Genomic DNA, 23175 nt, shown 5'->3' on the forward strand with positions numbered 1-23175 from the left:
TCATACTGCCACCAGTGGAGTAGTTTCACGGCATGTCATTTGTATTGGATGGCAATTGATATTTTGGCCGGCGTTTCACAGATTCTTTTCCAAGCCTGCTGGTCAAATTCTCTGTCGAAATCTTTTTCCCATTTTCCTTTGAGGCGGATGCTTGGAGATTGATCTTTGGTAATTAAGGCTTTGTCCATGCGGGATATTAGCCCCTTGGTCGTGTTGGTCGTATCAAGGATTGTTTTGAAGGGTGTCAGTTCTCTGCGTGTAGTGGTCTTCCATTCTTCTCTCGATAACACCGCTTTCAGTCGTAGGTGTAGGAAGATCGGAATCGAGTGGATTTGGAGGGCTTCCTCCAGCTCCGAGATTGATATACATTTCTCTTTTCTCCACAGCTGGCCAACTCTCTCTAAGCCGGCATTAAACCAGGTTTGATACCTGGCATGTTCGGGGATTTTCTCACGGATCCCAGGAGACCAGAGGTGGCTCAGGGGGGAGGACCATGTTGTGACTCCAGTCATGCCCTTTGCCTTCTTCCAGATGTTCCACATAGTGGCCAGTATCGGGTGGTCACGCAGGCGTCTTGTAAGCTTCGATCTAGGGACCCATAGCCACTCTGCGAGGGTCACGTGGATCAGGATGTCATTGTCCAGCTGGACCCATTGGAGGTCTTTTCTGTCCCGTAGGTGTGGCACCAGAATTCTCAGTTGGGTTGCCTGATAGTATTTTTCTATATCAGGAAGGCCAACTCCTCCCAGTTCCTTCGGAAGTATCAGGATATCATACGGTATTCAGGGTTTCTTTCCGTCCCAGAGGAATTCGAGTATGGCTTTCTTGACCTGTCTAAAAAAAGTGTTCTGGGATCGTGATAGGGAGGACCTGGAATGGATATAGGAAACTTGGGAGGGTCACCATCTTGGTCGCGTTTAAGCGTCCCATCCAGGAGATTGTAAGTGGTTTCCATTTTAGTAGATCACTCTTGAGGGCAATGAGGAGTTGAGGGAAGTTTGCCTCGTAGAGCTGAGCCAGGTCTTTTGTTATGTTAATCCCAAGGTAGCGCAATGTGGAGTCCTCTATGGTGAGGCCAAGGTGTTCAAGCTCTATTCGTTGCTCTGGGGAGGATTCACGGATTGGGAAGAGGATGAATTTGGTTCTATTGATTTTAAAGCCGGCAAGTATCCCGTATTCTTCTATGAGGTGGATTGCCGTGGGATTGACGACAGCGGGTTTAGTTAACCCCTTTCTTTGCAGGTTGTGGAACTGTACTGAGTAATATCCTTGTTGGCCAATGGTTGATGTTTATATATTTGCTAGATTAGTGTTGTGTTGGTTTTGTTATTACTGCAGAATATTTACTTTGTGTTGAACTTAAAACACCTTTAATAAATGTATATATATTTTTAATATGCACCTGACTGAGAGTAATTTGTGATATCCTTTGCTGTGTGTGCTCGTTGTGGGCTTTCGATCACCCTCACCCCTCATGAGACCTAGTCATGACCGCCGCCTACGCTACAGAAACTAAGCTGGCCTTCTGAACCTCTGCCCACCAGGTCAGTGTTCAGAAATTCATCTTAACAAGGGGCAGTTGGCGAAAAGACCCCAGGGGACGTGCTTGCAACTGCATACCCGAACAGACAATATCTTCCGAGGGGGAAAATGTTGAGGACTACCGTGTGAGCAGTGTTTCTCGCCAATCATCCCGCCTGGGGGCAAGTGTGGTTTTGCAACACTCGAGAGTGTAAGTGACAACAGGGACTAGTGCGGCATCCCAGGCAGGTCCCAGGCCTCAGCACAATTTCTAATTGGCCCAGTAATTGTTCTGGCTCTTAATGAGGTAGCGGCTAGAAAGCTCCTGCTCAAGGAGAGGAGACTAGCGCTAGAGGAACAAACAGCGGGACAGGGCCACCATAGAGCTGCGCAACCTGGCGCTTGAAGAGATGAAGCGGGCCAAGGGATCCACCTCTAGCAAAAGCAGCAGTAGTGGCTCAAACTAGAGTGCCCTGGATAAGCCCCGACGGCACATCCCCAAAGACTTACTAAGTGGGGAATGATATTTTTGACTGGTTTGAAGCACTCAAACGTGCTTTTCAGCTGCAGCAGGTGGATGAGGTACTGTGGGGTGCAGCCCTGACGAGTCGCTTACCAACACCAGGGACTAATGCAATTCTTCAGTTAAACCCTGAGGAAAGGCCCGTTTATGAAAGCATGTAGGCAGCTCACCTCAGGAAGTTCTGTAAAACCCCAGAACAGTATATCTAGAGCTTCAGAGAGCTCGTAAAGAAGAGTGGGCAGACATTTGAAGCATTAACACACTTGTCATTGAAATATCTGAGTGGGTGGGTGGCTGGTAAAAAAGTTGACACATTTAAAGGGATGTACAATTTGATTGTGTGTGGGCATGTATTGAAGAATTGTGAGGTTGCCTACACCAGCATCTTGTGGACAAGACTATCACAGACCCTAGGGAGCTTGCCAAAGCTGCAAACAGGTTTGTGAGTACTGAAGTCCAGAAAAAGGCTCAGGCGAGCAGACCCAAGAGAAATCTTCAGACAAAACGCAAACAAGGATGGGAAGGACAAAGGTCCAACATAATTCTCTTCAAAGTCAGGTCCCCAAAGAATGAAAGGAAATACCAAAACTTTAGTTCAACGGTACACACTGAAAAGAAGAGCGCAGGCACCTCTAACAATGGGACACCTGCGTTCTCACCACCCAAAGGTTCTTTCATGTGTAAGGAGCTGGTCCATAGGAAAGGGGATCCTGCTGGCAAGGGCTTACCCAAGCAAGCCATAGTGAATGATAGGCTTGTCGAAGAGGCCATCATTAGTGTGGGCCTCCTATAGGAGGACTTCCCACTAGGCCAAGGAGTGGCCAAATGTGGATTGGTTACACTGAGTGGGAACGGTACTGGGTCTCCAGAAGAGACCCCAGTTCCCAATAATACTCAACTCTATTTGGAACATTTGTATATCCATGGAGACAAAACTCCTGTAGTCTGAGAAACCGCAGCTAGCGTCACTGCTGTCATCCAGCAGTGGGTACAGCCAGGCCAGTATATTGATGGGGCTGATTTGTGCATTAGTGGGTTTGACAGAAAGAGTAAGTGCCCCTTGGCGATAGTAGAATCCAGCTGGTTAGGTGAAATGACCCAGCACTGTCTCGCAGTGAAAGACTCCATCCTTGTCACATGTCTGTTGGGTAATGATATTCCTCATCCCGAGATAGTTGCAGTGGCTACACGATCGAGGACCAAAGAGAATGTCAGATTGAACACTCTCAGAGCATTAGGGCCTGGAGTGCTTCCAGAGGACTTATTGGAAGGCCCGGCATGGCCGGTAGCCCCTAGTTCAGTTCCTCAGACTGCTGAGATGCTTACTCCTGTGGGAGAGGGGTCAGTATCCACTGAGGGCCATACTTTGGTAGCAGGGGACTCAGTGACTTCAGAGTTGGCTGACAAAGTGCAGGAACCTGAGGTGGAGGACCAATTGAGCAGAGATCTGAAGGTCCTGCCCCAGCTGGATGATTATGCATCAGCTGGGGGCCCAGATCAGACTGACTTCTTCACAGACCAGAAAGAGTGTCTCACTCTGGTAGGTATGCAGAAGCAGACAGAGGAGCAGGCCAAGGGTGAGGCCCCTGGACTATTGAACGTGTACTGGGAGCATGGACTCCTGTACAGTGAGCCGAAATACTCTGAGGGTGAGGGCACCAGAAGGTTGGTGATTCCTGAGTGCCACAGAAAGTTCCTTTTGGATTTGGCTCACCAAATTCCTTTAGCGGATCACTTAGGAGTGACTAGGACATCAGACTGGTTGTCTGCGCACCTTTACTGGCTGCAATTCGGCATAAAGGTTAAGGAATGTGTCCAATCCTGCCCGTCATGTGAAGCTTCTGGCAAGTCAGGTGGTGCCACAAAGGCCCCATTATTTCCACTACCTGTGGTTGGGCAGCCTTTCGAGAAAAAATAGGCATGGACATAGTGGGTCCTTTGGATGCTCAAACCAGCTCAGGGAACAGCTATATCTTGATGGTGGTAGACCACACCACATGGTACCCTGAGGCTTTCCCTCTGAGGATCATCAAAGCTCCTGTGATTGCAAAGGCTCTGATTTGGATATTCTGCCGTGTTGGATTCCCCAAGGAAGTCGTTTGTGACAGGAGATCAAACTTCATACCTACATATATGAAGGATATGTGGGAAGAGTGTGGAGCCACCTACTGGTTCTCTACATCGTTCCATCCACAAAAAAATGGGCTTGTTGAGTGGTTCAACAAGACCCCGAAAGGCATTATAGGTGGCTTGGAAGAACAACTGAGGAGAAAATGGGATATTCTCCTACCATGCCTTCTGTTCGCTTACAGGGAGGTGCCACAGAATGGAGTAGGGTTTAGCCCCTTTGAGCTTCTGTTTAGACACCCTGTACGAGGCCCCTTCAGTCTAGTGAAAGAGGGATGGGAGAGCAGACACTCACCCCCTACAGAAGATGTGGTGGACTATGTATTTTTCCTTCTGTCTAGAATGGTGAAGTACATGGAACAGTCATCGAGAAACCTAAAGGCCAGTCAGGAGCTGATGAAGCACAGGCACTACCAGAAGCCACAGTGACAGTCTATTCTCCAAGCCAGTTGGTGAGCACTATGGAGCCTGTCAAACCCAGTGTCCTTCAGGACAAGTGGACTTGGCCTTACTTTGTGCTGGAAAAGGTCAGTGAGGTGAATTATCCCATTGACATGAAAGGAACTAAACAGATGTGCAGGGTCTTTCACGTCAACCGGCAAAAAATACATTATAGCTGGGATGACTTGGTCATGGTTAGTGACTGACGGAGAGACTGAGGAGGTGACCGATCCACTCCCAGACCTCCTGCACACTGAAACCACAGATGGGTCAGTTGAAGGTGTCAACCTTGCAACAGACCTGTCAGAACAGCAACTGACAGGCTGTCGCCGTTTACTGGGACAGGTCCGTTTTCTCTGACTCCAGGTCGCACAGATTGATGCACCCATGATGTGGACACTGGAGACAGGAATCCAGTGAAGAGTAGGATTCACTGGATGTCCGATAAGGTCAGGGGCACCATCAAGGATGAAGTTTCCAAGATGTTATCCCTAGGAGTGATCGAAACATCCCACAGCTCCCAGGCTAGTCAAGTGGTACTGGTCCCTAAAAAGACAAGTGATGGGAAGACTGAAATGTGCTTTTGTGTGGACTACAGAGGCTCAATTCTGTCATGAAGACAGATGCTCACCCTATTCCTCGGGCAGATGAGCTCATTGACAAGCTCAGCGCTGGCAAGTAACTGAGCCCCTTTGACCTCACTGCAGGGTATTGGCAGGTCGGCTTGACAAATGGAGTGAGAGAGAGGTCAGCATTCTCAACCCCGAAAGGAAAAGTTCACTGTGATGCACTTTGGATTGAAGAATGCCCATGCCACATTTCAGCTGATGGTTAATCAGGGTCTGTTTGGTCTGAAAACTTCAGTGTTGCCTATTTAGACGCCATTGCTGTGTTCAGCCACACCTGGAGGACCACTTATGTCACCTGAAACAAGTGCTTCAGGCACTGCAGAATGCAAGTCTGACTTTCAGGGCCACGAAGTGCCAGATAGCACAGGGTACCGTGACCTACCTAGGCCACCTGGTCGGTGGAGGTAAGAAACAACCTATCAAAGTGAAGGTACAGGCTGTGAAGGATTGGGACATTCCCACCACACAGACGCAGGTTAGAGTCTTTCTAGGTCTCACCAGGTACTACTGGTCGTTCATCAGAGGGCAGGTGACCATTGCCATGCACCTGAATGATGTAACTTCCAAGAAGAAACTTCGACCCCCGCCTGTCAAACCTCCTTTCTGGATTTAAACCTGTCGCCTACATTAGCAGGTGGTTGGCCAAAAGGGAAAGGAACTGGGTTGTCGTAGAAAAAGAGGCACAGGCGGTCAGAAGCTGAAACCTTACATCTTTGGGTCTCACTGTACGATCCAGACCGACCACCAGCCTCTGCGATGGGTAATGGCCATGCAAGGGGAGAACCCTAAGCTTCTGCGTTAGGCCATATCCCTACAGGGATTAGATGTGGACATCCAGCACAAGCTAGGGTCCCAGCATGGAAATTCAGATGGCCTCAGCCAGTACTTTTGCTTTGATGACGAACCAGTCCCTCAGTAGGGTGGTGGTTCAAATGTTGAGGTTGGGGGGCATATGAGGAATTCGACCATCCCCACAGCAGGTGTGCACTTGCCTGGGTTTTATTGATATTTTTAAAGAAATTGAGTGATGGGGGATCGACCTTCGGAAAATGTGTGGGGCTAATCCACACACATTTTCCTATGCCCACCGCACAACAAACACATGTACCTTGAGTGGACTCAGCCTACAGGCGCAGTCCCCCTGTCATGTTCAGTGGAATGTGACAGCCAAGAGTACATGAAAACATCAAAAGGAGGAGGGCAAGCCCTTCTTCCTGCCATAAATAACAAAGGCTCCATGGATCTGTCCTATCATGTGTTGGCCCTGCAGGATTGTGGCAGGAATTAAATGTAATTAGCATTCTAATACAGTATACTTCAAACAGGCCCATATGGGCCCTAGCTTCAATGGCTGACAAAGGCGACAGGAAACCCAACGCCTCTTTGATATGCATCTGTGTCAACTGGAAGTCAGCCCCTAGCCCTTAGTATAAAGGGCAGTGAATGTCATATCTGGGACAACTGTTTACAATAGGCAACCCCTGCTAGGGAAACCCCTTTCAGAGGGTAGAAGTGTGTGATTTAATGGAGACAGAAATTCTGATATCGTCACAAACTTCACGGGAGACCTGTGCTTTGATCAGGAAGCACAGAGAGCTACTTTAACTAGGGAGACCCTTTGATCTACAACAGACAAGAAGATCGGTGGGACTTAGTATTACATGTTTTTACCCCTCTTACCTTTCCTGTTGCAAAGCACTCTGGTTATTGCCTCACACATAACAGAAGATTGTTGATGGGGACCCAGGATTGGATTATTAATCACTGGGGCCCATTTGGCTTCACAAGAAGGATGAGCCCCTCTCTTAGCAGATGATCTGAAGACTTTACAAGGAGTAACAAGCAGGACTCATTTGGAGACTGGCTGAAGGTACAGTCTGCCTTACAGCTTCCTCCGGTGAAGGTGAACGCAAGAACCTTCCCCTAAACATCTCCTAGGGAACAGAGGAAGATACTTAATCCAGAAGACCCTGAAGCAGCTCCAGAACCAGTACCCAGCCAGCACACAGTGTGCCCTGCTAGGCTCTGCAAACAAGCTTTCTAGGTGGGAGGTGCCAGAGAATCTCTGACTCAAACCAAGGACAAGGCAGTTGCCTGCAACACTCTCCTCAGCTTTGGGCCATTCACCTTAAAGGATGACACAAACCCAGCGAAGAAGCTAGGAGGAGTGCATCGACAAGCATATACCGGCATCCACCTGAAAGGACATTTTCAAGACAGCTGAGCCCCTTGAGGCTGCAACCGACTGCACCGCTGACTGCTTTCATGCCGCAGGCGCCAATGCCATCCGAGACGCCTCGACCAGTACTTCAGCACTGCCAACCAGCACTGAGACAATGATTCCTGACCCCAAGCCTCCATGTAGGCCAGCCTGCAACCATGCATCCAGCCTCGCTCGCTGAACTGCCTGCCGCCTGATACCCGCAGCTGTCTCACGCCTTGAACTTTGTTGCAGAAGCTGCAAAGCACCCTGAAACTGACTCGACACTGTCGAGAACCATGAAATTCTACAAGCACAAGGTACTCTGTGGTCTGTCCCCCTGGTCCTTCTCCGAAGGCCCCGGTGACATTTTACATCCCATTGCACCCTTGGTCTTGAAACCAAGTATCATTGAACTATTGAGATTAATTACTTTACCAACTACACTCCTTTCAGTATCCAGAGTGCATCCCCTTTCCTTCTTGAAACTGTCTGTCCTCTGCATTACTTTACAGGGTGTGATATATTTTGTGGTGTGCTATAACTGTCTGTTGAATAATAATAAAGTAGATATTTTCATACAACTTTGACTGGACAATTCCTTTTATCATTGGGTAATAATAGTATTTTCGCTGCGTTGCAACTAACCAACGATCCACAACCTTGCAGAGATCCGCCTGCCGTTCTGCCCACATTACCAAAATTGGACAAGGAGGTTTATAATGTACTTGTGTTTCAAAACTTTTCGGAGCCCTTCTGGTGTACTAGAGGTGTGGGGCTGATTGATGGTTTAGAAATCGATATTCATCCCTGGACCACTGGTGTCCTGGATGTTGATTCGTCACACCAACAAGCAATGTAAGCCCACTTAGAGTAATGGACAGATCAATTGTGCAAATTGCCTCCAGTTACATGGTTTTGGCTGGCCCCGCCTTCAATACCATGGGTTTGGCTGGCCCTGCCTCCAATACCATGGTTTTGGCTGGCACTGCCTCCAGTTCCAGGGTTTTGGCTAGCCCTGCCTCCAGTTCCATGGGTATGGCTGGCCCACCTCCAGTTCCATGGTTTTGGCTGGCCCCGCCTCCAGTTCCATGGTTTTGGCTGGCCCCGCCTCCAGGTCCATGGTTTTGGCTGGCCCCGCCTCCAATACCATGGTTGTAGCTGGCCCCGCCACCAATACCATGGTTTTGACTGGCCGCGCCTCCAGTTACAAGGTTTTGGCTGGCCGACTCCTCCAGTTCCATGGATACAGCTGGCCCCGCCTCCAGTTACATGGTTTTGGCTTCCCCTGCCTCCAGTTACATGGTTTTGTTGGCCCTGCCTCCAGTTCCATGGATACAGCTTGCCCTGCCTCCAATAACATGGTTTTGGCTGGCCCTGCCTCCAATACCATGGTTTTGGCTGAACCGCCTCCAGTACCATGGTTTTGGCTGGCCCCGCCTCCCGTTACATGGTTTTGGCTGGCCCTACCTCCAATACCATGGTTTTGTCTGGCCCCGCCTCCAGTTCCAAGCTTTTGGCTGGCCCTGCCTCCAGTTCCAAGGTTTTGGCTGGCCCTGCCTCCTGTTCCATGGTTTTGGCTGGCCCCGCCTCCAGTTACATGGTTTTGGCTGGACCCGCCTCCAGTTACATGGGTTTGGCTGGCTCCACCTCCAGTGACATGGCCCTGTCTGGCTTCGCCTCCAGTTCCATGGTTACGGCTGGCCCGCCTCCATTTCCATGGTTACGGCTGGCCCCACCTCCAGTTCCATGGTTACGGCTGGCCCACCCTCCAGTTCCATGGTTTTGGCTGGCCCCGCCTTCAATACCATGGTTTTGTCTGGCCCCGGCTCCAGTTATATGGTTTTGGCTGGCCCCGCCTCCAGTTACATGGTTTTGGCTTGTCCTGCCTCCAGTTACATGGTTTTGCTGGCCCTGCCTCCAGTTCCATGGATACGGCTGGCCCTGCCTCCAATACCATGGGTTTGGCTGGCCCCGCCTCCAATACCATGGTTTTGGCTGGCCCCGCCTCCAGTACCATGGTTTTGGCTGGCCCCGCCTCCAATACCATGGTTTTGGCTGGCCCCTCCTCCAGTTACATGGTTTTGTCTGGCCATGCCTCCAGTTACATGTTTATGGGATGGCCCCGCCTCCAGTTCCCTGGTTTTGGCTGGCCCTGCCTCCAATACCATGGTTTTGGCTGGCCCTGCCTCCTATACCATGATTTTGGTTGGCCCTGCCTCCAGTTCCATGGTTTTGGTTGGCCCCGCCTCCAATACCATGGTTTGGATCGCCCTGCCTCCAGTTCCATGGTTTTGGCTGGCCCCGCCTCCCGTTACATGGTTTTGGCTGGCCCTGCCTCCAATAACATGGTTTTGGCTGGCCCTGCCTCCAATACCATGGTTTTGTCTGGCCCCGCCTCCAGTTCCAAGCTTTTGGCTGGCCCTGCCTCCAGTTGCAAGGTTTTGGCTGGCCCTGCCTCCTGTTCCATGGTTTTGGCTGGCCCTGCCTTCAGTTCCATGGTAACAAGGTGTTCCATGGTTATGGCAGTCCCTGCCTCCAGTTGCATGGTTTTGGCTGGCCCCGCCTCCAGTTACATGGTTTTGGCTGGACCCGCCTCCAGTTACATGGTTTTGGCTGGCTCCACCTCCAGTTACATGGCCCTGTCTGGCTCCGCCTCCAGTTCCATGGTTACGGCTGGCCCGCCTCCATTTCCATGGTTATGGCTGGCCCCACCTCCAGTTCAATGGTTACGGCTGGCCCACCCTCCAGTTCCATGGTTTTGGCTGGCCCTGCCTTCAATACCATGGTTTTGTCTGGCCCCAGCTCCAGTTACATGGTTTTGGCTGGCCCTGCCTCCAGTTACATGGTTTTGGCTTGTCCTGCCTCCACTTACATGGTTTTGCTGGCCCTGCCTCCAGTTCCATGGATACGGCTGGCCCTGCCTCCAATACCATGGGTTTGGCTGGCCCTGCCTCCAATACCATGGTTTTGGCTAGCCCCGCCTCCAGTACTATGGTTTTGGCTGGCCCCGCCTCCAATAGCATGGTTTTGGCTGGCCCCGCCTCCAGTTACATGGTTTTGTCTGGCCCTGCCTCCAGTTACATGGTTATGGGATGGCCCCGCCTCCAGTTCCCTGGTTTTAGCTGGCCCCTCCTCTAATACCATGGTTTTGGCTGGCCCCGCCTCCAATACCTTGGTTTTGCTGGCCCTGCCTCCAATACCATGGTTTTGGCTGGCCCCGCCTCCAGTTACATGGTTTTGGCTTGCCCTGCCTCCAGTTACATGGTTTTGCTGACCCTGCCTCCAGTTCCATGGATACGGCTGGCCCTGCCTCCAATACCATGGGTTTGGCTGGCCCCGCCTCCAATACCATGGTTTTGGCTGGCCCTGCCACCAGTTCCCTGGTTTTGGCTGGCCCCTCCTCCAATACCATGGTTTTGGCTGGCCCCTCCTCCAAAACCATGTTTTTGGCTGGCCCTGCCTCCTATACCATGATTTTGGCTGGCCTTGCCTCCAGTTCCATGGTTTTGGCTGGCCTTGCCTCAAATACATTGGTTTTGGATCGCCCTGCCTCCAGTTCCATGGTTTTGGCTGGCCCCGCCTCCCGTTACATGGTTTTGGCTCGCCCTGCCTCCAATATCATGGTTTTGTCTGCCCCGCCTCCAGTTCCAAGCTTTTGGCTGGCCCTGCCTCCAGTTCCAAGGTTTTGGCTGGCCCCGCCTCCTGTTCCATGGTTTTGGCTGGCCCCGCCTTCAGTTCCATGGTAACAAGGTGTTCCATGGTTATGGCAGTCCCTGTCTCCAGTTGCATGGTTTTGGCTGGCCCCGCCTCCAGTTACATGGTTTTGGCTGGACAAGCCTCCAGTTACATGGTTTTGGCTGGCTCTACCTCCAGTTACATGGCCCTGTTTGGCTCCGCCTCCAGTTCCATGGTTACGACTGGCCCGCCTCCATTTCCATGGTTACGGCTGGCCCCACCTCCAGTTCCATGGTTACGGCTGGCCCACCCTCCAGTTCCATGGTTTTGGCTGGCCCCGCCTTCAATACCATGGTTTTGCCTGGCCCCGGCTCCAGTTACATGGTTTTGCCTGGCCCCGCCTCCAGTTACATGGTTTTGGCTTGTCCTGCCTCCAGTTACATGGTTTTGCTGGCCCTGCCTCCAGTTCCATGGATACGGCTGGCCCTGCCTCCAATACCATGGGTTTGGCTGGCCCCGCCTCCAATACCATGGTTTTGGCTGGCCCCGCCTCCAGTACCATGGTTTTGGCTGGCCCCGCCTCCAATACCATGGTTTTGGCTGGCCCCTCCTCCAATACCATGGTTTTGGCTGGCCCCTCCTCCAGTTACATGGTTTTGTCTGGCCATGCCTCCAGTTACATGGTTATGGGATGGCCCCGCCTCCATTTCCATGGTTACGGCTGGCCCCACCTCCAGTTCCATGGTTACGGCTGGCCCACCCTCCAGTTCCATGGTTTTGGCTGGCCCCGCCTTCAATACCATGGTTTTGCCTGGCCCCGGCTCCAGTTACATGGTTTTGGCTGGCCCCGCCTCCAGTTACATGGTTTTGGCTGGCCCCGCCTCCAGTTACATGGTTTTGGCTTGTCCTGCCTCCAGTTACATGGTTTTGCTGGCCCTGCCTCCAGTTCCATGGATACGGCTGGCCCTGCCTCCAATACCATGGGTTTGGCTGGCCCCGCCTCCAATACCATGGTTTTGGCTGGCCCCGCCTCCAGTACCATGGTTTTGGCTGGCCCCGCCTCCAATACCATGGTTTTGGCTGGCCCCTCCTCCAGTTACATGGTTTTGTCTGGCCATGCCTCCAGTTACATGGTTATGGGATGGCCCCGCCTCCAGTTCCCTGGTTTTGGCTGGCCCTGCCTCCAATACCATGGTTTTGGCTGGCCCTGCCTCCTATACCATGATTTTGGTTGGCCCTGCCTCCAGTTCCATGGTTTTGTCTGGCCATGCCTCCAGTTACATGGTTATGGGATGGCCCCGCCTCCAGTTCCCTGGTTTTGGCTGGCCCTGCCTCCAATACCATGGTTTTGGCTGGCCCTGCCTCCTATACCATGATTTTGGTTGGCCCTGCCTCCAGTTCCAAGCTTTTGGCTGGCCCTGCCTCCAGTTGCAAGGTTTTGGCTGGCCCTGCCTCCTGTTCCATGGTTTTGGCTGGCCCTGCCTTCAGTTCCATGGTAACAAGGTGTTCCATGGTTATGGCAGTCCCTGCCTCCAGTTGCATGGTTTTGGCTGGCCCCGCCTCCAGTTACATGGTTTTGGCTGGACCCGCCTCCAGTTACATGGTTTTGGCTGGCTCCACCTCCAGTTACATGGCCCTGTCTGGCTCCGCCTCCAGTTCCATGGTTACGGCTGGCCCGCCTCCATTTCCATGGTTATGGCTGGCCCCACCTCCAGTTCAATGGTTACGGCTGGCCCACCCTCCAGTTCCATGGTTTTGGCTGGCCCTGCCTTCAATACCATGGTTTTGTCTGGCCCCAGCTCCAGTTACATGGTTTTGGCTGGCCCTGCCTCCAGTTACATGGTTTTGGCTTGTCCTGCCTCCACTTACATGGTTTTGCTGGCCCTGCCTCCAGTTCCATGGATACGGCTGGCCCTGCCTCCAATACCATGGGTTTGGCTGGCCCTGCCTCCAATACCATGGTTTTGGCTGGCCCCGCCTCCAGTACTATGGTTTTGGCTGGCCCCGCCTCCAATAGCATGGTTTTGGCTGGCCCCGCCTCCAGTTACATGGTTTTGTCTGACCCTGCCTCCAGTTACATGGTTATGGGATGGCCCCGCCTCCAGTTCCCTGGTTTTGGCTGGCCCCTCCTCCAATACCATGGTTTTGGCTGGCCCCGCCTCCAATACCTTGGTTTTGCTGGCCCTGCCTCCAATACCATGGTTTTGGCTGGCCCCGCCTCCAGTTACATGGTTTTGGCTTGCCCTGCCTCCAGTTACATGGTTTTGCTGACCCTGCCTCCAGTTCCATGGATACGGCTGGCCCTGCCTCCAATACCATGGGTTTGGCTGGCCCCGCCTCCAATACCATGGTTTTGGCTGGCCCTGCCTCCAGTTACATGGTTTTGTCTGGCCCTGCCTCCAGTTACATGGTTATGGGATGGCCCCGCCTCCAGTTCCCTGGTTTTGGCTGGCCCCTCCTCCAATACCATGGTTTTGGCTGGCCCCTCCTCCAAAACCATGTTTTTGGCTGGCCCTGCCTCCTATACCATGATTTTGGCTGGCCTTGCCTCCAGTTCCATGGTTTTGGCTGGCCTTGCCTCAAATACAATGGTTTTGGATCGCCCTGCCTCCAGTTCCATGGTTTTGGCTGGCCCCGCCTCCCGTTACATGGTTTTGGCTCGCCCTGCCTCCAATATCATGGTTTTGTCTGTCCCGCCTCCAGTTCCAAGCTTTTGGCTGGCCCTGCCTCCAGTTCCAAGGTTTTGGCTGGCCCCGCCTCCTGTTCCATGGTTTTGGCTGGCCCCGCCTTCAGTTCCATGGTAACAAGGTGTTCCATGGTTATGGCAGTCCCTGTCTCCAGTTGCATGGTTTTGGCTGGCCCCGCCTCCAGTTACATGGTTTTGGCTGGACACGCCTCCAGTTACATGGTTTTGGCTGGCTCTACCTCCAGTTACATGGCCCTGTTTGGCTCCGCCTCCAGTTCCATGGTTACGACTGGCCGCCTCCATTTCCATGGTTACGGCTGGCCCCACCTCCAGTTCCATGGTTACGGCTGGCCCACCCTCCAGTTCCATGGTTTTGGCTGGCCCCGCCTTCAATGCCATGGTTTTGCCTGGCCCCGGCTCCAGTTACATGGTTTTGGCTGGCCCCGCCTCCAGTTACATGGTTTTACCTTGTCCTGCCTCCAGTTACATGGCCCTGTCTGGCTCTGCCTCCAGTTCCATGGTTATGGCTGGCCCGCCTCCATTTCCATGGTTACGGCTGGCACCGCCTCCAGTTCCATGGTTTTGGCTGGCCCTGCCTTCAATACCATGGTTTTGTCTGGCCCCGGCTCCAGTTACATGGTTTTGGCTGGCCCCGCCTCCAGTTCCATGATTTTGGCTAGCCCCGCCTCCAGTTCCACAGTTTTGGCTGGCCCCGCCTCAATACCATGGTTTTGGCTGACCCTGCCTCTGGCCCCACCTCCAATATTATGGTTTTGGCTGGCCCTGCCCCCAGTTCCATGGTTACGGCTGGCCCACCCTCCAGTTCCATGGTTTTGGCTGGCCCCGCCTTCAATGCCATGGTTTTGCCTGGCCCCGGCTCCAGTTACATGGTTTTGGCTGGCCCCGCCTCCAGTTACATGGTTTTACCTTGTCCTGCCTCCAGTTACATGGCCCTGTCTGGCTCTGCCTCCAGTTCCATGGTTATGGCTGGCCCGCCTCCATTTCCATGGTTACGGCTGGCACCGCCTCCAGTTCCATGGTTTTGGCTGGCCCTGCCTTCAATACCATGGTTTTGTCTGGCCCCGGCTCCAGTTACATGGTTTTGGCTGGCCCCGCCTCCAGTTCCATGATTTTGGCTAGCCCCGCCTCCAGTTCCACAGTTTTGGCTGGCCCCGCCTCAATACCATGGTTTTGGCTGACCCTGCCTCTGGCCCCACCTCCAATATTATGGTTTTGGCTGGCCCTGCCCCCAGTTCCATGGTTACGGCTGGCCCACCCTCCAGTTCCATGGTTTTGGCTGGCCCCGCCTTCAATACCATGGTTTTGGCTTGCCCTGCCTCCAGTTACATGGTTTTGCTGGCCCTGCCTCCAGTTCCATTGATACGGCTGGCCCTGCCTCCAATACCATGGTTTTGGCTGGCCCCGCTTTCAATACCATGGTTTTGGCTGGCTCCGCCTCCAGTACCATGGTTTTGGCTGGCCCCGCCTCCAATACCATGGTTTTGGCTGGCCCGGCCTCCTGTTACATGGTTTTGTCTGGCCCTGCCTCCAGTTATATATTTATGGGATGGCCCCGCCTCCAGTTCCCTGGTTTTGGCTGGCCCCTCCTCCAATACCATGGTTTTGGCTGGCCCCACCTCCAATACCATGGTTTTGGCTGGCCCTGCCTCCAATACCATGGTTTTGGCTGGCCCCGCCTCCATTTCTATGGTTACGGCTGGCACCGCCTCCAGTTCCATGGTTTTGGCTGGCCCCGCCTTCAATACCATGGTTTTGTCTGGCCCCGGCTCCAGTTACATGGTTTTGGCTGGCCCTGCCTCCACTTCCATGATTTTGGCTGGCCCCGCCTCCAGTTCCACAGTTTTGGCTGGCCCCGCCTCAATACCATGGTTTTGGCTGGCCCTGCCTCTGGCCCCGCCTCCAGTACCATGGTTTTGGCTGGCCCCGCCTCCAATACCATGGTTTTGGCTGGCCCCTCCTCCAGTTACATGGTTTTGTCTGGCCATGCCTCCAGTTACATGGTTATGGGATGGCCCCGCCTCCAGTTCCCTGGTTTTGGCTGGCCCTGCCTCCAATACCATGGTTTTGGCTGGCCCCGCCTCCAATACCATGGTTTTGGATCGCCCTGCCTCCAGTTCCATGGTTTTGGCTGACCCCGCCTCCCGTTACATGGTTTTGGCTGGCCCTGCCTCCAATAGCATGGTTTTGGCTGGCCCTGCCTCCAATACCATGGTTTTGTCTGGCCCCGCCTCCAGTTCCAAGCTTTTGGCAGTCCCTGCCTCCAGTTGCATGGTTTTGGCTGGCCCCGCCTCCAGTTCCATGGTTTTGGCTGGACCCGCCTCCAGTTACATGGTTTTGGCTGGCTCCACCTCCAGTTACATGGCCCTGTCTGGCTCCGCCTCCAGTTCCATGGTTACGGCTGGCCCGCCTCCATTTCCATGGTTATGGCTGGCCCCACCCCCATTTCAATGGTTACGGCTGGCCCACCTTCCAGTTCCATGGTTTTGGCTTGCCCTGCCTTCAATACCATGGTTTTGGCTGGCCCCAGCTCCAGTTACATGGTTTTGGCTGGCCCCGCCTCCAGTTACATGGTTTTGGCTTGTCCTGCCTCCAGTTACATGGTTTTGCTGGCCCTGCCTCCAGTTCCATGGATACGGCTGGCCCTGCCTCCAATACCATGGGTTTGGCTGGATCCGCCTCCAATACCATGGTTTTGGCTGGCCCCGCCTCCAGTACTATGGTTTTGGCTGGCCACGCCTCCAATAGCATGGTTTTGGCTGGCCCCGCCTCCAGTTACATGGTTTTGTCTGGCCCTGCCTCCAGTTACATGGTTATGGGATGGCCCCACCTCCAGTTCCCTGGTTTTGGCTGGCCCCTCCTCCAATACCATGGTTTTGGCTGGCCCTGCCTCCAATACCTTGGTTTTGCTGGCCCTGCCTCCAATACCATGGTTTTGGCTGGCCCCGCCTCCAGTTACATGGTTTTGGCTTGCCCTGCCTCCAGTTACATGGTTTTGCTGGCCCTGCCTCCAGTTACATGGATACTGCTGCCCTGCCTCCAATACCATGTGTTTGGCTGGCCCCGCCTCCAATACCATGGTTTTGGCTGGCCCCACCTCCTGTACCATGGTTTTGGCTGGCCCTGCCTCCAGTTACATGGTTTTGTCTGGCCCTGCCTCCAGTTACATGGTTATGGGATGGCCCTGCCTCCAGTTCCCTGGTTTTGGCTGGCCCCTCCTCCAATACCATGGTTTTGGCTGGCCCCTCCTCCAAAACCATGTTTTTGGCTGGCCCTGCCTCCAATACCATGGTTTTGGTTGGCCCCGCCTCCAGTACCATGGTTTTGGCTGGCCCTGCCTCCAATACCATGGTTTTGGCTGGCCCCGCCTCCTATACCATGATATTGGCTGGCCCTGCTTCCAGTTCCATGGTTTTGGCTGGCCCCGCCTCCAATACCATGGTTTTGGATCGCCCTGCCTCCAGTTCCATGGTTTTGGCTAGCCCCGCCTCCCGTTACATGGTTTTGGCTGGCCCTGCTTCCAATACCATGGTTTTGTCTGCCCCGCCTCCAGTTCCAAGCTTTTGGCTGGCCCTGCCTCCAGTTCCAAGGTTTTGGCTGGCCCCGCCTCCTGTTCCATGGTTTTGGCTGGCCCCGCCTTCAGTTCCATGGTAACAAGGTGTTCCATGGTTATGGCAGTCCCTGCCTCCAGTTGCCTGGTTTTGGCTGGCCCCGCCTCCAGTTACATGGTTTTGGCTGGACACGCCTCCAGTTACATGGTTTTGGCTGGCTCTACCTCCAGTTACATGGCCCTGTTTGGCTCCGCCTCCAGTTCCATGGTTACGGCTGGCCCGCCTCCATTTCCATGGTTACGGCTGGCCCCACCTCCAGTTCCATGGTTACGGCTGGCCCACCCTCCAGTTCCATGGTTTTGGCTGGCCCCGCCTTCAATACCATGGTTTTGGCTGGCCCCGGTTCCAGTTACATGGTTTTGGCTGGCCCTGCCTCCAGTTACATGGTTTTGGCTTGCCCTGCCTCCAGTTACATGGTTTTGCTGGCCCTGCCTCCAGTTCCATGGATACGACTGGCCCTGCCTCCAATACCATGGTTTTGGCTGGCCCTGCCTCCAATACCATGGTTGTGGCTTGCCCCGCGTCCAGTAGCATGGTTTTGGCTGGCCCCGCCTCCAATACCATGGTTTTGGCTGGCCCCGCCTCCTGTTACATGGTTTTGTCTGGCCCTGCCTCCAGTTACATGGTTATGGGATGGCCCTGCCTCCAGTTCCCTGGTTTTGGCTGTCCCCTCCTCCAATACCATGGTTTTGGCTGGCCCCGTCTCCAATTCCATGGTTTTGGCTGACCCTGCCTCCAATACCATGGTTTTGGCTGGCCCCGCCTCCAGAACCATGGTTTTGGCTGGCCCCGCCTCCTATGCCATGGTTTTGGCTGGCCCTGCCTCCAGTTCCATGGTTTTGGCTGGCCCCGCCTCCAATACCATGGTTTTGGATCGCCCTGCCTCCAGTTCCATGGTTTTGGCTGGCCCCGCCTCCCCTTACATGGTTTTGGCTGGCCCTGCCTCCAACACCATGGTTTTGGCTGGCCCTGCCTCCAATACCATGGTTTTGTCTTGCCCTGCCTCCAGTTCGAAGCTTTTGGCTGGCCCTGCCTCCTGTTCCATGGTTTTAGCTGGCCCCGCCTTCAGTTCCATGGTTACAAGGTGTTCCATGGTTACGGCAGCCCCTGCCTCCAGTTGCATGGTTTTGGCTGGCCCCGCCTCCAGTTACATGGTTTTGGCTGGACCCGCCTCCAGTTACATGGTTTTGGCTGGCTCCACCTCCAGTTACATGGCCCTGTCTGGCTCCGCCTCCAGTTCCATGGTTACGGCTGGCCCAATTCCATTTCCATGGTTACGGCTCGCCCCGCCTCCAGTTCCATGGTTTTGTCTGGCCCCGGCTCCAGTTACATGGTTTTGGCTAGCCCCGCCTCCAGTTCCATGGTTTTGGCTGGTCCCGCTTCCAGTTCCATGGTTTTGGCTAGCCCCGCCTCCAGTTCCATGGTTTTGACTAGCCCCGCCTCCAATACCATGGTTTTTGCTGGCCCCACATCCAATACCATGGTTTTGGCTGGCCCCGCATCCAGTTCCATGGTTGTGTCTGGCCCCGCCTCCAGTTCCATGGTTTTGGCAGGCCCCGCCTCCAGTTCCATTGTTTTGGCTGGCCCTGCCTCCAATACCATGGTTTTAGCTGGCCCGCCTCCAATACCATGGTTTTGGTTGGCCGCGCCTCCCGTTACATGGTTTTGGCTGGCCCTGCATCCAGTTCCATGGTTTTGGCTGGCCCCGCCTTCAATACCATGGTTTTGTCTGGCCCTGCCTCCAGTTACATGGTTTTGGCTGGCCCCGCCTCCAGTTACATGGTTTTGGCTGGCCCTCCCTCCCGTTCCACGGTTTTGGCTGGCCCCGCCTCCAATACCATGGTTTTGGCTGGCCCCGCCTCCAATACCATGGTTTTGGCTGGCCCTGCCTCCAATACCATGGTTTTGGCTGGCCCCGCCTCCTATATGATGCTTTTGGCTGGCCCCGCCTCCAGTTACATGGTTTTGGCTGGCCCTGCCTCCAGTTCCATGGTTTTAACCTGCCCCGCCTCCAATACCATGGTTTTGGCTGGCCCCGCCTCCCATTCCATGGATTTGGCTGGCCCCGTCTTCAGTTCCATGGTTACAAGGTGTTCCATGGTTACGGTAGGCCCTGCCTCCAGTTGCATGGTTTTGGCTTGTCCCGGCTCCAGTTACATGGATACTGCTGCCCTGCCTCCAATACCATGTGTTTGGCTGGCCCCGCCTCCAATACCATGGTTTTGGCTGGCCCCACCTCCTGTACCATGGTTTTGGCTGGCCCTGCCTCCAGTTACATGGTTTTGTCTGGCCCTGCCTCCAGTTACATGGTTATGGGATGGCCCTGCCTCCAGTTCCCTGGTTTTGGCTGGCCCCTCCTCCAATACCATGGTTTTGGCTGGCCCTGCCTCCAATACCTTGGTTTTGCTGGCCCTGCCTCCAATACCATGGTTTTGGCTGGCCCCGCCTCCAGTTACATGGTTTTGGCTTGCCCTGCCTCCAGTTACATGGTTTTGCTGGCCCTGCCTCCAGTTACATGGATACTGCTGCCCTGCCTCCAATACCATGTGTTTGGCTGGCCCCGCCTCCAATACCATGGTTTTGGCTGGCCCCACCTCCTGTACCATGGTTTTGGCTGGCCCTGCCTCCAGTTACATGGTTTTGTCTGGCCCTGCCTCCAGTTACATGGTTATGGGATGGCCCTGCCTCCAGTTCCCTGGTTTTGGCTGGCCCCTCCTCCAATACCATGGTTTTGGCTGGCCCCTCCTCCAAAACCATGTTTTTGGCTGGCCCTGCCTCCAATACCATGGTTTTGGTTGGCCCCGCCTCCAGTACCATGGTTTTGGCTGGCCCTGCCTCCAATACCATGGTTTTGGCTGGCCCCGCCTCCTATACCATGATATTGGCTGGCCCTGCTTCCAGTTCCATGGTTTTGGCTGGCCCCGCCTCCAATACCATGGTTTTGGATCGCCCTGCCTCCAGTTCCATGGTTTTGGCTAGCCCCGCCTCCCGTTACATGGTTTTGGCTGGCCCTGCTTCCAATACCATGGTTTTGTCTGCCCCGCCTCCAGTTCCAAGCTTTTGGCTGGCCCTGCCTCCAGTTCCAAGGTTTTGGCTGGCCCCGCCTCCTGTTCCATGGTTTTGGCTGGCCCCGCCTTCAGTTCCATGGTAACAAGGTGTTCCATGGTTATGGCAGTCCCTGCCTCCAGTTGCCTGGTTTTGGCTGGCCCCGCCTCCAGTTACATGGTTTTGGCTGGACACGCCTCCAGTTACATGGTTTTGGCTGGCTCTACCTCCAGTTACATGGCCCTGTTTGGCTCCGCCTCCAGTTCCATGGTTACGGCTGGCCCGCCTCCATTTCCATGGTTACGGCTGGCCCCACCTCCAGTTCCATGGTTACGGCTGGCCCACCCTCCAGTTCCATGGTTTTGGCTGGCCCCGCCTTCAATACCATGGTTTTGGCTGGCCCCGGTTCCAGTTACATGGTTTTGGCTGGCCCTGCCTCCAGTTACATGGTTTTGGCTTGCCCTGCCTCCAGTTACATGGTTTTGCTGGCCCTGCCTCCAGTTCCATGGATACGACTGGCCCTGCCTCCAATACCATGGTTTTGGCTGGCCCTGCCTCCAATACCATGGTTGTGGCTTGCCCCGCGTCCAGTAGCATGGTTTTGGCTGGCCCCGCCTCCAATACCATGGTTTTGGCTGGCCCCGCCTCCTGTTACATGGTTTTGTCTGGCCCTGCCTCCAGTTACATGGTTATGGGATGGCCCTGCCTCCAGTTCCCTGGTTTTGGCTGTCCCCTCCTCCAATACCATGGTTTTGGCTGGCCCCGTCTCCAATTCCATGGTTTTGGCTGACCCTGCCTCCAATACCATGGTTTTGGCTGGCCCCGCCTCCAGAACCATGGTTTTGGCTGGCCCCGCCTCCTATGCCATGGTTTTGGCTGGCCCTGCCTCCAGTTCCATGGTTTTGGCTGGCCCCGCCTCCAATACCATGGTTTTGGATCGCCCTGCCTCCAGTTCCATGGTTTTGGCTGGCCCCGCCTCCCCTTACATGGTTTTGGCTGGCCCTGCCTCCAACACCATGGTTTTGGCTGGCCCTGCCTCCAATACCATGGTTTTGTCTTGCCCTGCCTCCAGTTCGAAGCTTTTGGCTGGCCCTGCCTCCTGTTCCATGGTTTTAGCTGGCCCCGCCTTCAGTTCCATGGTTACAAGGTGTTCCATGGTTACGGCAGCCCCTGCCTCCAGTTGCATGGTTTTGGCTGGCCCCGCCTCCAGTTACATGGTTTTGGCTGGACCCGCCTCCAGTTACATGGTTTTGGCTGGCTCCACCTCCAGTTACATGGCCCTGTCTGGCTCCGCCTCCAGTTCCATGGTTACGGCTGGCCCAATTCCATTTCCATGGTTACGGCTCGCCCCGCCTCCAGTTCCATGGTTTTGTCTGGCCCCGGCTCCAGTTACATGGTTTTGGCTAGCCCCGCCTCCAGTTCCATGGTTTTGGCTGGTCCCGCTTCCAGTTCCATGGTTTTGGCTAGCCCCGCCTCCAGTTCCATGGTTTTGACTAGCCCCGCCTCCAATACCATGGTTTTTGCTGGCCCCACATCCAATACCATGGTTTTGGCTGGCCCCGCATCCAGTTCCATGGTTGTGTCTGGCCCCGCCTCCAGTTCCATGGTTTTGGCAGGCCCCGCCTCCAGTTCCATTGTTTTGGCTGGCCCTGCCTCCAATACCATGGTTTTAGCTGGCCCGCCTCCAATACCATGGTTTTGGTTGGCCGCGCCTCCCGTTACATGGTTTTGGCTGGCCCTGCATCCAGTTCCATGGTTTTGGCTGGCCCCGCCTTCAATACCATGGTTTTGTCTGGCCCTGCCTCCAGTTACATGGTTTTGGCTGGCCCCGCCTCCAGTTACATGGTTTTGGCTGGCCCTCCCTCCCGTTCCACGGTTTTGGCTGGCCCCGCCTCCAATACCATGGTTTTGGCTGGCCCCGCCTCCAATACCATGGTTTTGGCTGGCCCTGCCTCCAATACCATGGTTTTGGCTGGCCCCGCCTCCTATATGATGCTTTTGGCTGGCCCCGCCTCCAGTTACATGGTTTTGGCTGGCCCTGCCTCCAGTTCCATGGTTTTAACCTGCCCCGCCTCCAATACCATGGTTTTGGCTGGCCCCGCCTCCCATTCCATGGATTTGGCTGGCCCCGTCTTCAGTTCCATGGTTACAAGGTGTTCCATGGTTACGGTAGGCCCTGCCTCCAGTTGCATGGTTTTGGCTTGTCCCGGCTCCAGTTACATGGTTTTGGCTGACCCGCCTCCAGTTCCATGGTTACGACTGGCCCAACGTCCAGTTCCATGGTTACGGCTGGCCAGGCCTCCAGTTCCATGGTTACGGCTGGCCCAACCTCCAGTTCCATGGTTACGGCTGGCCCCGCCTCCAGTTCTATGGTTTTGGCTGGCCCCGCCTTCAATACCATGGTTTTGTCTGGCCCTGCCTCCAGTTACATGATTTTGGCTGGCCCCGCCTCCAGTTCCATGGTTTTGGCTGGCCCTGCCTCCAGTTCCATGGTTTTGGCTGGCCCCACCTCCAATACCATAGTTTTGGCTGGCCCTGCCTCTGGCCCCACCTCCAATACCATGGTTTTGGCTGGCCTCGCCTCCAGTTCCATGGATACGGCTGGCCCCGCCTCCAGTTCCATGCATATGGCTGGCCCCGTCTCCAGTTCCATGGTTTTGGCTGGCCCCGCCTCCGGTTCCATGGATATGCCTGGC

The sequence above is a fragment of the Ambystoma mexicanum genome, chromosome 13 (genome assembly GCF_040938575.1).
Source record: "Ambystoma mexicanum isolate Mex_15411 chromosome 13, UKY_AmexF1_1, whole genome shotgun sequence".
Lineage (NCBI taxonomy): Eukaryota > Metazoa > Chordata > Amphibia > Caudata > Ambystomatidae > Ambystoma > Ambystoma mexicanum.